We start from the raw sequence: 14,316 nt of genomic DNA, 5'->3' as shown, positions 1-14,316 counted from the left end.
GCACGGGGCAGCCCCGCCTTCCCTCACAGCGGCCCCCGCAGCCCCCGGTACCGACACCTCGCCAAATGCACCCCATAGAGTCACACAGCCTAACTGTACAGTGGTTATCTTCCACGCACGCCGCCTCGCTCCGCTTTGGCCATCTATCGACTCAGCCCACTGCCTTTTGTACTTGCCACGACGGAGATTTCGAAATAGAACCTCCTTCCCCAGGCAAAGGCCTGTTCTGGGGCCTCGACACCGCCTGCCACCACTTAAACCCTGGAGCACAAATTCACACAGGAGCTGTGTTGCCCTGGGTCCATACGGAGACCGCAGAAAGCTTTTGTTCACAAAAAAACAAGGGTTTAGCAGGACTGTTCCTCCATCTGGTGCCTGAGGAGGAGACCGGCTCCTCATTCCCCGGGCTGTCGCTCTGGGTCTGCGAGTTATTCACAGGCATCCCTGCTGCAATTTAAAGAGTAACACATTTGAATGGATTTGAAGGAGTGAAAAAAGAAAAAAGAGCATTTGAGTAGTTTCAAGTTGTGCAGCCAACTGGCAGCAAAAGACAAAAATCACAAAAGGTCCCTATTTTTTTGTTTTTTCTTTCCCGTTTTATGTTTTATTGGTTTTGGCTGGGTGGGTGCTGCATGAGGAAAGAAGATTCAAAGGGAACAGGCTTGTCTGCGAAGTCTTTGGAGGGGTGCTAGCACAGAGGAGAGAGAGGCTGTTTCTCATGTGTCGAGCAAAAGAGAGCCTGTAACAGGAGACAGATCCTGCGCGGCCCTCCGCAGAGAAGCAACACAACCCAGAAACACAGGGCGCAAGGGTGGCTTTAAAATTTAAAAAAAAGTATATTCTATTTTTTAAAAGCAGCTTTAAACCAGATGTAAATTAGAGCCGCCACCACGAAGCCAGACCTGAGCGCTCGAAGCAGATAGGGGACCAGGGCCTGGTGGCTCCTCTCTGCCTTCCCTTCCACGGCAGCCTCACCTAAACCTCTCCTGATCTTTGAAACCATCATCGCTGCTTTGACAAAGCTCTCCCTGAGGGATAAATGGAATAGCAGGATACAGGCATGGTGCTCAAAAGGCCTTTTGACCGGCTGCTAGCAAATACTCGGTGTGAGAAAAGCACCTTGTTGTTGTCTAATTCGCACCAATTAAGCCTTCAGGACTGCACACACTGAAATCATTGGCTAACCTTGGCAGGAGCCAACTCACAGCGGTGCGGCTTAGTTAGCGCCCGTGGCCCCAGCGCTGTCACCTGAACCAGATCCAGCCCGAGGACTGGCCTTGCCTCACCCAGAGCAAAGCCTCCCAGCACCGAGGCAAATTCTCTGCATTTGAACAAATTTCAGCCAGCTTCGCTCAGTCTTCCCCGACCGGGTGCCAAAATCTGCTACACTCGGTCAACTGATACAGCCGCTGAAATCAGTGTCCACCACTGTACAAACACACAACAGCAGCATGCTTGTGGGAAACCTATGCTTTAAATAAGCCAGAGAAAAGGTGGCCTTATCACCCAAACCACGCAGGTTCAGGGGCATTAAGGCCCATAACGACAAAATTAAAATTTGCGTATGGAGAAGAATGGCCGCGAGAGTATCTGATGAACCATTACTCATCTTCCTGGGGTGCAGGAGAAGGAGGTTTTGAAGACATGCTTTGAACATATTTTTGAGAACACCTATTAGCCAGAGAACTACAACAGTTAGTCAACCACCTTTTTATTTTTCCCCTCCTTGGGCTGCAGGCACAGTTGCAGATGTCAAGTCATAGCAAGTTACCGCCTAGCAGCTAAGCTGCAACTACCATCTCTGTGTGCGGGACTTTAACCACAGAAAACATGAGGTAATGCTATTACCTTGCACCCCTGCCACTACCCTCTGAAATACCTCCAGCCCAAAGAGGGTGGCTCAGCCAGGTGGCCGTGGCTGATGCGTTTGGTCTCCAAAACACACAACACCTCGCCCGGTGAGGAAAATGGTTTCATAAAACCACAGCTATCAACCAAACACTGAAAACTGCTCCAACTTACAGGAACTACGCGGGTCTGTACCCAGCCCTCTGTGCGAGACCCTGTTGCTCTTCTCGTCACCCAAGCAGTAGCCCTTCATTCTGAAAATTCACCTTCCTTTTCCAGGTCACTGAGGTGGACAAAGAAGTTAGGACTGCACAAAATCCCAAGCAAATGGCAGCAGGTGTGTAACACAAACATTTATATCTGTGGCCATGATTCCCGCTCCAAATTCTTTCCATTTTTTTTGCATTATCCAAATCTTTAAGAAAGAACGAGGTACTTTGTATCTCATTCACGATTGCATAACATTTCCTTGGCAACAAGGCTTTTCTGGCATGATACAGGAGGGAGTAATAGCAATTTTGCTTCTTTTAAGCGTGATTTAGCGGACGGATACAAGAGCAGAAATAACACCATGGGCCCAGGTAGCACCCACTGAAGTTAACAGTTCTCATCGACTTAAAGGACACCGAATCAGGCCCAAGCAATCAGGGCCATCACAAGCCACCATTCAGGGACCGACGCTTTTCTTGGCAACTTTCTTCTTCTGCGCTGGCCCTTAGTAAATTTACAGGAGTTATCCACAACCGTAGCAAAACAAGGGTGTCCATGTGCCTACCAAAGGCAACAGGGCAGCGAGACCAGCTAGCACGGAAGCATCAACTAGGAAAGGTCTGATCCAGGCTGAGCTGTTTGCTCAAGAGATCCCAATGATGGAAAGAAACTGCTCATTTAACACCGCACGGTTCAGGCTGTTTGCAAGGCTTGCAGCACACAGTTCCTGAAATCTACTTCAGATCACTGCAGTTTTTGGGCAACTAGCAGCAGTATTTTATTTTTTTTTTTAAATATTTAGTTCTGTAAAGCTGCCCCCTACCTAGAAAAAACACCATAAATGCTGGACAGTTGGGACCTCTGTCAGGAAAGGGGACCTACAATGGGGTTTCAGGCTTTAATATTTTGGAAGGACTCTCTCAGCCATGAGAACATTAAAACTCAACTGAACCGCAACCCCTCAGACGAAAATATAAGGGAACACAGCATATGTTTTGGGAAACATCTTTGCGGAGGATTAATTTCACCTCCACTCAGACCCAAGCTTGTGTTGCACTGCCTCGGCATCAGGCCTCTGAGCAGGAGGCAATTTCACTTAGCAGGGCAGATTGACGAGGGAGTGCTCGAGCCTTCACCCAGGCAGGCAGCAAGGTCGGGGAGACGCCGTGTCCCAACCCAGCACAGCTCCCCGCTGCCACCAGCCGCTCCTGTCACTGTAGTTGGAGATTTGCTCACCTGCCCTCGCACCAAGGGGAGCATTTATGGGTGTGAGGAGAACTAGATGGGGAAACAACCAAACAGAAGATACGTTGACTTTGGTTTTCACCCAAAGAGCCCCAGGAACACACAAGCCACGTGGCAGGAGGAAAGGGCTTGGGTGGGCAGAACCACCTCCTTCCCAGCGTACTGGGTCTGGCTGGGGTGGAGTTAATTTTCTTCATAGCAGCTTGTATGGTGCTGTGTTTTCGATTTGTGACCAAAACAGTGCTGATGACACACTAATGTTTTAGCTATCGCTGAACAGTGCTTGCACAGTGTCAAAGCGCAGCGTCAAAGTGGGGGGTGCGCAACAGGTTGGGAGGGGACATGACCAGGCAGATGACCTGAACTAACCAAAGAGATATTCCGTGCCATATAATGTCATGCTCAGCAATAAAAAGGGAAAAGAGGGGGTTTAGAGAGGCTAGCCATCTTTTGCTCGGGAACTGGCCAGGCACCAGTTGACCCGTGGGAGGCGGTGAGGGATTGCCTTTGCACTGCTTGTTTTGTTTTCTTTCCCTCTTCTTCCACTTCTCCTTTGTTTATTCAACAATTTTTATCCCAACCCACAAGTTTTCTTGCTCTTATTCTTCCTTTCCTTTTCCCCCATCCCACTAGGCGCTGGGTGGGGCAGGGCAGTGAGCAAGCGGCCGTGTGGTGCTTAGTGGCCTACTGGAGTTAACCCACAACCTTTTTGGCACCCACCGTGGGGCTCAAGGGGTTCAAGATAATAACAGATGTGATCGCTGTGTGCTAGATTAAACTTCTAGCTGTCATACCTGTTTAATTATTTGATTGGCTGCTGTGGATCGTGATGCTGGCGTATTTACTTTGGGAGCTGACATATGTATTTCCTCATACGTTCCAGTGCCTGATCCCTTTTTTGCTGTACAGTAAGCTCCAAGAATTGTTAATGACTGTTTTCAATTTTTGCTGTTTGCTGTGCTATCACTTCGTTTTGCTTTGCCTGGGAAAGCTATGATAAAAGCACTGGTCTTGAGCCTAATCTAGTATTGGGGTCCTACCTTGCTGCTGCCCCAGTACTCTGAAAACCATCTCACGGAGAAAATCAGCAATTACCGTTTTTCTCCTGAGACACACTTTGTGGAGAGAGGAAAGAATGGCACCTTCCCCTCCCTCTCCTCCAGGACAGGTCTTTATAGCCTTGTCGTAATGGCCTTCCAGTTCCTTGCATATCCTTGTGTAATCAGACTGTCCGTACCGGTGCGTGTTGCGAGCCCGATTTTGATTATTGTTTGTAAGGTTAAACTAATTGGGAATGCCACACGGGAACATGCTTCAAGGCAATCGACCTCTGGGAGGCAGGGTGTACATCCCAATAGATGCGCTCAGTAAGATAACACACATGTCCTCACCAGTCAACAAAAGGAAACCCAGGCATCCCTAGGCATTGTGGGATTCTGGAGAATGCATATTCCAGGTTACAGTCAACTTGTAAATCCCCTCTATCAAGTGACCCGAAAGAAGAACTGTTTTGATTGGGGCCCCGAGGAGCAACAAGCCTTTGAAGAGATCAAAGAGGAAACTGGTGATGCGGTAGCCCTTGGGCCGGTCCGGACAGGATCACACGTGAAAAACGTGCTCTCCACCACAGAGCCTCTGGCAGAAAGCACCTGGAGAGACCCGAGGTCGACCTCTAGGGTTTTGGAGCCAGGGGTATAGAGGGTCTGAGGCTCACTACACCCCGACTGCAAAGGAGATATTAGCAGCATACAAGGGAGTTCAAGCCACGTTAAGAAATAGTTGGTACAAAAGCCCAGCTCCGCACAGCGACTACCCGTGCTGCGCTGGATGTTCAAAGGACAGGATCTGCTCTTGCTGCGGAGCAACGACTTGAGACACCCTTCTCAGGGGTGAGAGGGCTCTCCATCCCCCTCTCTCACCTTTCAGCAGCACTAAATTTGCTTCGAAACCCACCGGCCGCCCCCAGCATCGCACAGCGCTGCCGATTTGCGCTAAAGGCCTGGGGACGGCACAGCAAAGGCGCCCGCAGCCTTGCAAGGCGGCAGCCAGAGCTGGAATGCACCGAGGGCCCCCGGGGACACGATCTTCCACTCAGCTCTTCCTCTACGGGATACAAAACAACAAACAAGAAGGAGCCTTTGGCCATTGTTTTTCGGCGAAGGGGGGTGACGGGGAGAGGGCACGTGGCGCAGCCTGCCAGAAGGCATGGCTGAGCTAAGGAAGTCCTGCCTGGGCTTCGGTGTATCCGCTCCTCTCCAGGAGGGGCGGGGGGAGGCAGGAAGGAGAGAAAATAGAGAACAAATGATCCTATAACCCTTGACAGAAACCTGTCTGCTCTCGGAGAGCGTATTTAGCCCAAGCATGCAGTGCCTCTTGCTATACAAAAGAAAAAGAGGAAAGAAAACCCCGCCAGTTCTTCCGTTACCATGTTCTACCACCGAAAAAAAATGGGAGGAAACAGATGTTAAGCTCTCCAGCGTCAGGAAATTATCTCTTTCATGAGGGTACAGTTACTTCAGTGTATTTAGGTCAAATAAATAGGGAGGGAATCGTGACTTCTCCCCCTTTCTGTTTATGTCTCCGCAGACGTTTCAGCCTCTCTCGGTGCCGCTCCGAAGGACCAACCGCAAAGCCGCATTCACACTTTCGCAGCGCGCTCCCAGATGATGCAGGCAGGAGCCAGCCACGCTCGAGCCCCTGCCCGCCCAGCAGATCCCCACCGGCAGATCCCCAGCTCACAGCCGCCCGCACCACGAATTGCTGCAGCCCCTACAAAAATTCAGCATCTCTTGTTTACAGGACAAGAAGGAGGGTTTGCTGCTGAGCTTCGGCCAGGCATGGCCGTACTGCACTTGCATATTAATTTTTTTATATAGAGGTGGAAGGAGCACAGAGAAGAGAGTTGGGTGAAACATCTGCAAAAGGGATCTCCAGGCCATTAGCAAGCGCAGTTACGGCTTTCCGGTGCTGGGCTCCCCGAGGAGCGCTGAGCAAGTGCCCATAGGAAGCAACCATAGAATTTAAGTAGCATTTTACATGCTCTGCAAAATACGTTACACAGGAAGTTAAACCCCCTCGTTAGGAGCGGGAGGCGGACAGGAGAGCAGTTTGAATCCCTTTCCAGTCGGGAGTGGACAGACCTTACTGAAACACTGGGTTTTCAGTGGCAGAAGGGAATCGGCAGCAATGGTCTCACTCCATCACTGAGGGCAACCTACCAGACACGTTAACACTAGGCAAACATGCCGCATTCCCTGTGGCAGCATGCATCTGCCCCACATGGTTTTCACTGGTTTAAGTCAAAGCTTTTACAGTACTGGAACTGCGCTTGTGTCTCTGTTAATTCAATATTCACCAGGCAGACGGATGGATGCACAGACAGATAGCTCCATCCCTGTATTCATAAGGACGGAACTCAAAACTTCGGTTTGAGTAAATCAGTTCACTCATGTATAATTTAAACATTACTTCCTTCCCATTTCAGGGTGCTTTAGAGTTTGTGCGACGGCTAAACACAATGAAATTAGAGCAGGAGAGCCATTTTGCCTGCGGCTGAGGGAGAGACAGAGTTGCTCAACTGCATCTGTCAGATAAACTGGACTTGTGCTGGTGCTGCCAGGGGAGGGACCAGCTCACCGCAAACACGAGCGGCTCTACACTCGGGGCTTGGTGGGCCCGATGTAATGGTGTGACGGTACAGAGAGGTGTCAGGCAGCTTACCAGGGTACCAGCGCTTGGCTCTGCATCACGCTGAGCCCTAAAACCTTCCGCCAAGCCAGCAACGGCTTTATACCTGCAGTGCCTGCACCAAAAAGGGGAGAGAGCCATCAGCTAACTCCTCATCCAAAGCTGAGCAGGAGAAACTCGAGAAGAAAAGAGAGAGTTATAAAAGCCCATGTTAATTGGAATCAAAAGATGAAGATGTAACAGATTAGTTCCTACTGAAGCTGAATTTCAGAGCACGGCTCTGCACAGAAGGCTTTGGCACTGTACCTGTTGCTAAAAGTTTCTGCAGACTCGCACAGCTGACCCATGAATCGCAGATGAGAATACACCCTTTGCCATTAACCGGCGTTGTGTTTGTGGTAGCATTATCCCTTGGACACTCCTTCACGTTTTCCTAAGCCCTTTTTTGCAATCCTAAATTCTTTTGCTATACAGAAAATAAAACTAAGGTGAGTACTGAACAGATCCAAAGGATACTTCTGCTGTTGACACCCAGGATGCACAGGGACCGACAACAAAATGAGGGAGCCTGAAAAATCCAGAACAAGGTTATGTTTTGATGCACAATAGCTGTTTCCCCAATCTTCTCGGGTATTTGGCACCAATTGTTGCCATTATAATACAGAAATATCTGCCGTTACATGTAGATTATTTAAGCTGTTTGGTAGTCAGTTGAAAGTAGGTAATTATATATAAGAACATTTAATTACTATCTAGTAGCAGATGTAGGTACTCTAATACCACAGTGATGAGCTGAAAGGCAACAGTACAGGCAGATTCAGGGGTCTACACCCATACACCCATTAATGACAGTTGAACAGCATCAAGCCGCTGGCTGCCATCCTGCGTGAGGATGCTGGGAGGCAACCACTTCATGATGCTTGTGACATTACTTTGCATTCCCAATTAGTCGATTTAGTAGAGATGCCTCAGGAACTTTGCGGCTATGACATTTCTCCGCAATGAACCCCTTAAAAATCCTTTCCTTCCCCAAAAAACCTTAAGTGAAAAAGCATGGCTGCCCGCAGTTTGAACATAAGAACAGAAATCAGTAGCCAGCATTTAATTGTTTATATCTTGAGACAAAGATAGTGTCTAAATAATTGTCTATTGTATCCCAGAGACAGTACAGGAAAGCTCTTCCCCTAGCAGGGAGCCTACAGGTCACACATGCTTCTGCCATAACATTTGCTATAAATAATCTTCGGTTGAGCAAAGGTTTGTGCTAGTTACAAAGCAGAGTAAGGCAGGCACTGTGCTCCTATCGGTTTCAGCCATTAGCTCTCCCCAGAGAGTGCATATCCTACCCTATTGTTCCTGCTCAAATGTTTGAAAGAATTATTTTTTCCTTGCTTCTTTTGTTTGGGGAGTTTATTTATATTTCCTCTTTGACATGGAATTACTACTTGAAAAAATAAGTGCCATCTTACAAGGCAGTTCACCAATGCCAATACTGAAATTAGGTGCAGAGGGTCACATTTGTAGATATATTGCCATAGTTACAGACTTTGCAATCTGTTCCTGTGTTAATGTATGTTCAGCGTATTCAGCTCAGGATCAGAAACAAAGAGCTGAGTGCCAACGACGGCCCCAAATTCACATGCAAAGACTGGGAGCACATGCAGCAACCAGTTCTGCTCCAACATTTCCAAGAATTTTTTCAGCACATTACTCAGCAACTCCCTTACACCGCCCTGGCGATGTCAAAGGGCATCTCACATGTACTTAACTGTCTCCCTCTAAGCCCTATTTCTATTTCCAGACAGATATCAAGTGACCTATTCTTTTTAGGCAGCTGTACGGGTGGGATTTCCCCTGTACTTCTTTCCCCCGTGCCCTTTTTCCTTACAGCAGTTTGAACAGGAACCATCACTTCTTTCAGGTTTCTCCATCAAACAGGCCAAACCCATCGCCGTGTCCAAGGAGGGAAATGGAAAGGCGACGACGCAGGCTGGAGGGCTGCTCCCAGCTCTCATAAACAGGCTGCTAAGAACAAACCTGCCGCACAGCCTTGCTTTATAGCACAGCAAACCGCAACGACCAACGCAAACACAGCAGCACAGGACTGAACAGTAGTTGGTGCTGGTTTGCTCTCAATTCCCCAAGCACCACATTATAGAAAACCTAATTCGTCAAGCAAAGCCTTTTGACTAAAAGGTGAGGTACAGCCTTACCACGCTCTGAAATTGGTGGCAATTCTCAGATTGGAGCCCAGTGTATCAGGTGTACAAGTGTCTTTGCCTTCAACAGCGAACGATTGCTTTAGGAGTCTTCTGCACTGCTTTTGAGTAAAATCAACCCAATTTCTGGGTATTTGGAAGTCTGACGTTCCAAACAGGCCAATGACACCTGCTGGGCATTTGGCCACTGTCGCGCTCCGGGATATCCGACTTGGGGAGGCAGGTGGCCTTGCACAAAATTCCTTTTAGACATGTGAAAAACCTAATCTTGCGTTTCTAGAGAAGCACCGTGACTGCTGGGTGCACAGCCTGCTCTCTGGCTTGGGCTTTTCACCCCAGAGAGGCACAGAGCTTTTAGGGGTCTGACACCCACCTGCGCCTTACTTTTCCCTCACAAGGTAGGTGTATCATCAAATCCAGGCATGCCCACCCCAGGCCCAGAACCTTCAAAAGTCACAAGGTGCCTCCTAGACATGCAGACACCTTTCTCCTGCCTTCCCCCCTCAATAGCAACAGCAAAAAAGAATCCTTATTTGCATCCAGAGCCACTACACACTGGCTGTGACCACACGGTTAGCCCAGGCTGGCACACACAGCGGTTGCTTTGCAGGAATTACCGGTGGGTGGGTGATGTTTGGAGCCCAGTTTTGGTGGCAGTGCTGCCATTGCTGTAGGTGTTATCCTGCATTCGTGCACTCCAGCTCGGCCAGAGCTGGTCCCCACATGCACATCTTATAACCCAAGACTTCAAAACCTTAGTTTGTCAACGCAAGCCTGCCCTGCCGACCCAATACGGATACTAAACCAAACAAGCAGCTTTTAAGCAGTCACCGCGAGCGCATCCCCTGTCTGGATCGCTGCACGGTCTCACCGACATGGCTTTTCACTGCAAAAGGGGCTGTCAGCTCGCATTCCTCACGCCCATTCCCCCCCGCCCCGGGCCCCCGCTGGACCCAGCCACACTCCGCTGGGCGACGGCGGCAGCAGCCGGCTCTGAACATCGGGAAGCAACATCGGATTCAATTAGCGTCATTACCGATGAGCTTTTTCATCTTCCAGCTGTGCCCCCGCCACACACCCCGGCCGCCAGGACGGGGCTGTGCACGCACAGGTGGCCACACAGTCGTGTCTCCTCTGCCTTCCCACCCTGCCCTCCTCAAGGATACATTTCTCCCTTTTTTAGGGTTAAGAACCCCGCTGAGCGGGAGCAGCTAAAGGCTCCCTTTATCACCGTTTACGGAATAAAGCCTGAATCTTTTTTACAAGGAGCTGGGGATTTTGTTCCAAGTATTAGGCATCTTTTTATTTCACCCTTTTCTATATACTGTTAAGTCTCTCCAATAACTCCTTTTCAACAGCGAGTGAATTTATTGCTACGGGTGGCAAGGGACGAAACAAAAACCGTAAGCAGGAAAAAGGACAGGACCAGTCACCCTGAAAGTGCCCGTTGCGTCCCCTCCGAAGGTGCATCTCCCCATCTCCAAGGATGAGCCCAGTGCACTTACATCTTCACCCGTGCTTTAAAAGCACAAACGGTTTGGGAACACATGCAGGCAACATCTAGTTTTTGCAGGAAATTCCACGGCATGGATATAGGAACTTTGCTATCATGCAAAAAACCAACACGTTGATTTGCCAGCTCCTGTCACACAAACCTAAATTCTTTATACGTCACAGCGTTTAGCTAACACCAAGCAGCAGTGATACCCTTGCCACAGCTCTGGAAGGCTCTGGACCTTCACAGCGGCAGGCCACAGGCAAGCCGGGCATCAGACTGCAAATAAAGTAGCACACCTTGGAAAAGACAAGCGTATACGTTTCTGCAAGGACATGCACCCTGTTGGAGGCACAGGACCAGCCCACAGCGAGTCGAGCCACACTAGCTCGTGTTTTCTCCATGATTAGGTTCAAACCTGGCTCAGCTGGTGCAAGAGCTACAGAAACTCCCATGCTGGCGCTCGACCTGCCCACACAAGCAGGGCAGGGCCGGCCCTGGCTCCAGCTCACCGGCGCTGCCAGGGTTTGCAAAATCTGCTGAGTTTTCTAGATGTTATTCCAGCGTTGTGTCTTTTATTTGGCTGGAGCTAGCACTCAGTACCGAGGCAAAATCACCTTGGCTTACAGGCCATATGCTGGATCTTTGCTACGTGCTGACACGCTTCCTTCCTGTAGTAAAATGAACAGGCTCTCCCATACGTAAGCTATATCACTCCCTTGAAATAAAAATTCTTTAAGGAGTCAATCCTTCCTGTCCATCCCTCTTGAGAAGCATCAAAAGAGCACTCTGAACTGTCGTCATACCGAACCATTTGGCACACGGGCTGCAAAACGCCTGAGGACATCGGGATGAAGATGGTAAATATTTTCACAGGTTACTGGTCCCAGTAACAGCACCTTCCCACAACAGTTGTGATTCACCGTTCACATCAGCGGCATGGAAAAAGTGATGCCTTCTTCCTTCAGAGGAGACAAAAGAAGTGCTTAAGAAAAAGTGTTTAAGAATATGGGCTTGTCCAGCAGACAACCCGAGCAAAACTCAATTCCCACAGAAGCCAGAGAGATCTTCCATTGACTTTAATCGCTCTTGGGCTTTTTCTCATCTGTCTGTAAACACGTGCTCCCCCCTCCCCATAGCAGTGTGCAAACGAGAGCGATAGCCCCAGCGGATGGCAGGGAAGCCACCGCTGGCATTAGCAGAACAGCCGCTATTTCACAACTACCCGCAGCAAGAAAATCGAGAAACCCGACACAGTCAGCGTGCCAAAAATAATCTCCCTGAAAGACGCGGCAATTGGGAAGGGTTGCGAAGAGCTACCCCCAGCACACAGGCAGGCGGATGCTTTGGTCCTGACAGCGTCGGCTGAGGGCATGGATACAGAAATGCACATCAGGCAGCGACCGCCCTGCCCTGCGGCCCCACGCGGGTGACGAAAACAGGTCCAGGGAAGTCAGGAACGAGGCAGCGAGGGAAGCGCCCATGTACCCAATTAAACCCAATCTTTTTTGATCCCCACGTCAAAGGCATACGCCTATGTTCAGTTTGTTTTCAACCCCGAACGAAGACGGCGTTGAACTTTCCTCCCAAGCCACACCTCCTCTGACTCCCTGCTTCCCTGGCCCCAATGGCGGTAGGATGCAATAGCAGAGAAGGGGCAAAGGAAGAGATAAATTAATTAAGCAGCTAATTTGGGAGCTGGATTATATGCTGAATATGAAGTTCTGACCCATCACTACAGCAACGTGGCTCCATAGCCTTCAGGCCAAATTTGGCTGCCATTTATCCAGCTCAAAACGTGGTCTCCCCATACTCTCATAGCTAGAAATCACGATTTAAGCCGCATGAGGCTGAACCCCAGCTTGTTACCACCAGCAGAAAGAAACAGCAGATTAACACAGGGCTCCAAAGGGTACTTCGCTGGACTGTTTGCGAAGTTTTAATAAACTTTTATGAGGATAATGAGTTGCATTAGGTTGATTATTAGACAAGATCTAATGCAACTAATGCATTAGTTGCATTAGATCTTGTCCCAGGTTGCTACTTCTCTAGAAACCCTCCTGCACGCTCAGGAAATGCTCACAGCCCATCCATCTCACAGACACCCCTAACCACAGCCCTACACAGCCGTGTCCCGACTGCCAGGCAGGAGAGCTGCACCTTTAGCATAAAAATCCGATTTCCCACTTACACGCTTGAACATGCATTTAGGTGCCTAAACTAAACTCGAATTAGGGAACTCAATATTCATTCTTGCAATGTACTTATCCTCATGCAGCAGAGGCTGATGAGAAGATATAAAGATATAAAGAACCGGGCAAATGGAGCACAGAGGCGTTTCTCCAACACCTGCATTCAGATGGACCTGGTCTCCAAAGACAACTTTATACCTAAATCTGTGACTCCTTCCTGCTCCCAGCAAAAGTTGCACCTCCTTTCGTGAGTGTGTTTGAAAGAAGACAGGCAATGCTTTTGCTTTTCTGAACAGTGCCCCAAGGAGGATCTATCAATCAGGTCCGTGTCCCCTGGCTATAGCACTGCACAGATCCATGGACTTGTCCTGCAGTAAAGCTCGCCCCCCACCCAAAACAACTTCTTTGTTTTTTCAACTCTAGCTGTAAACAAAGGTGAAACTTTCCAGGACTCAAAGCAAGGTGTCTGGACAGATTATAGAGTAATTATCACTCAGAAAGTTCAAGCCTGAAACCATATGAATAGACTCCCTGTATTTATTCTAGACAGTTTACGTGGCATTGCCCTAATTCTTTATGGGTGCAAAATCCACTGATTACAATCAGAGGAGCATTAAGGAGTACAAACACGCCAGTCTGGATCACACAAGGCTTCCATATATATATAACCCACTGTTTCCTCCTATGCTCTGGACAAGGGCAAATGCTTCAGAGGAAGGAGGCAAGAACTTCATTAATGAGCAATTATGGAATAACCTGTGCCTTGGAGAAAACTGCTTCTGGCTGTGTCAAACACGGGTTGGCTTATGCACTGAAATGCATTTATTTACTTCCCTTTTATACAAATATTTCTACCTAATGCAACTCATTATCCTCATAAAAGTTTATTAAAACACTTGGCTTTAACTTACTATGGCAAGAAGTCGCAGGGACCAATTATAGACCAGAGAGAGGCCAGAAAGGCAATGCCTGCCCTTGGGGGTTATTACAGGCACTGCTGTAGTATCCCAGAGTGAGAAAACATCAACCACTGAAGAGTCAGAAGCAAAGATTTGGCTGTTGCTCCAGCAGATCCCTTCTGCAGGATCCCTGTTTGCAAGCACCAACTTACTTTACACAGTTCACAGCTTTACACCTGGGCAGAAGGTCCCACTGGGTAGCCTAGCTGAGGAATTCAGCTCCCTTCCTGCTTGCGAATCAACCTGCACGCTCCGATGTTTGCTCATTTACATCAGGCTTTTGCGGCCCCCTTTTCCCTCCGCTTCCCCAACGCGCTCACGGCAGAAGTTGCGGCCGGGCTAACGCGGCGATGGAAAGAGCAGGAGACTGGTAACATCGTCGTCGCACACTGTAATTGGACAACAAAGCTGCTCTGCAGCCCAACGCTTCTGACACGAGCCCCAAGCATGGGGCGGTTTGC

This window comes from Pygoscelis adeliae, unplaced genomic scaffold, assembly GCF_000699105.1.
Source record: "Pygoscelis adeliae isolate BGI_AS28 unplaced genomic scaffold, ASM69910v1 Scaffold465, whole genome shotgun sequence".
Taxonomy (NCBI): Eukaryota; Metazoa; Chordata; class Aves; order Sphenisciformes; family Spheniscidae; genus Pygoscelis; species Pygoscelis adeliae.
The sequence above is the reverse complement of the archived record's forward strand: the minus strand, read 5'-3'. Positions refer to the sequence as shown.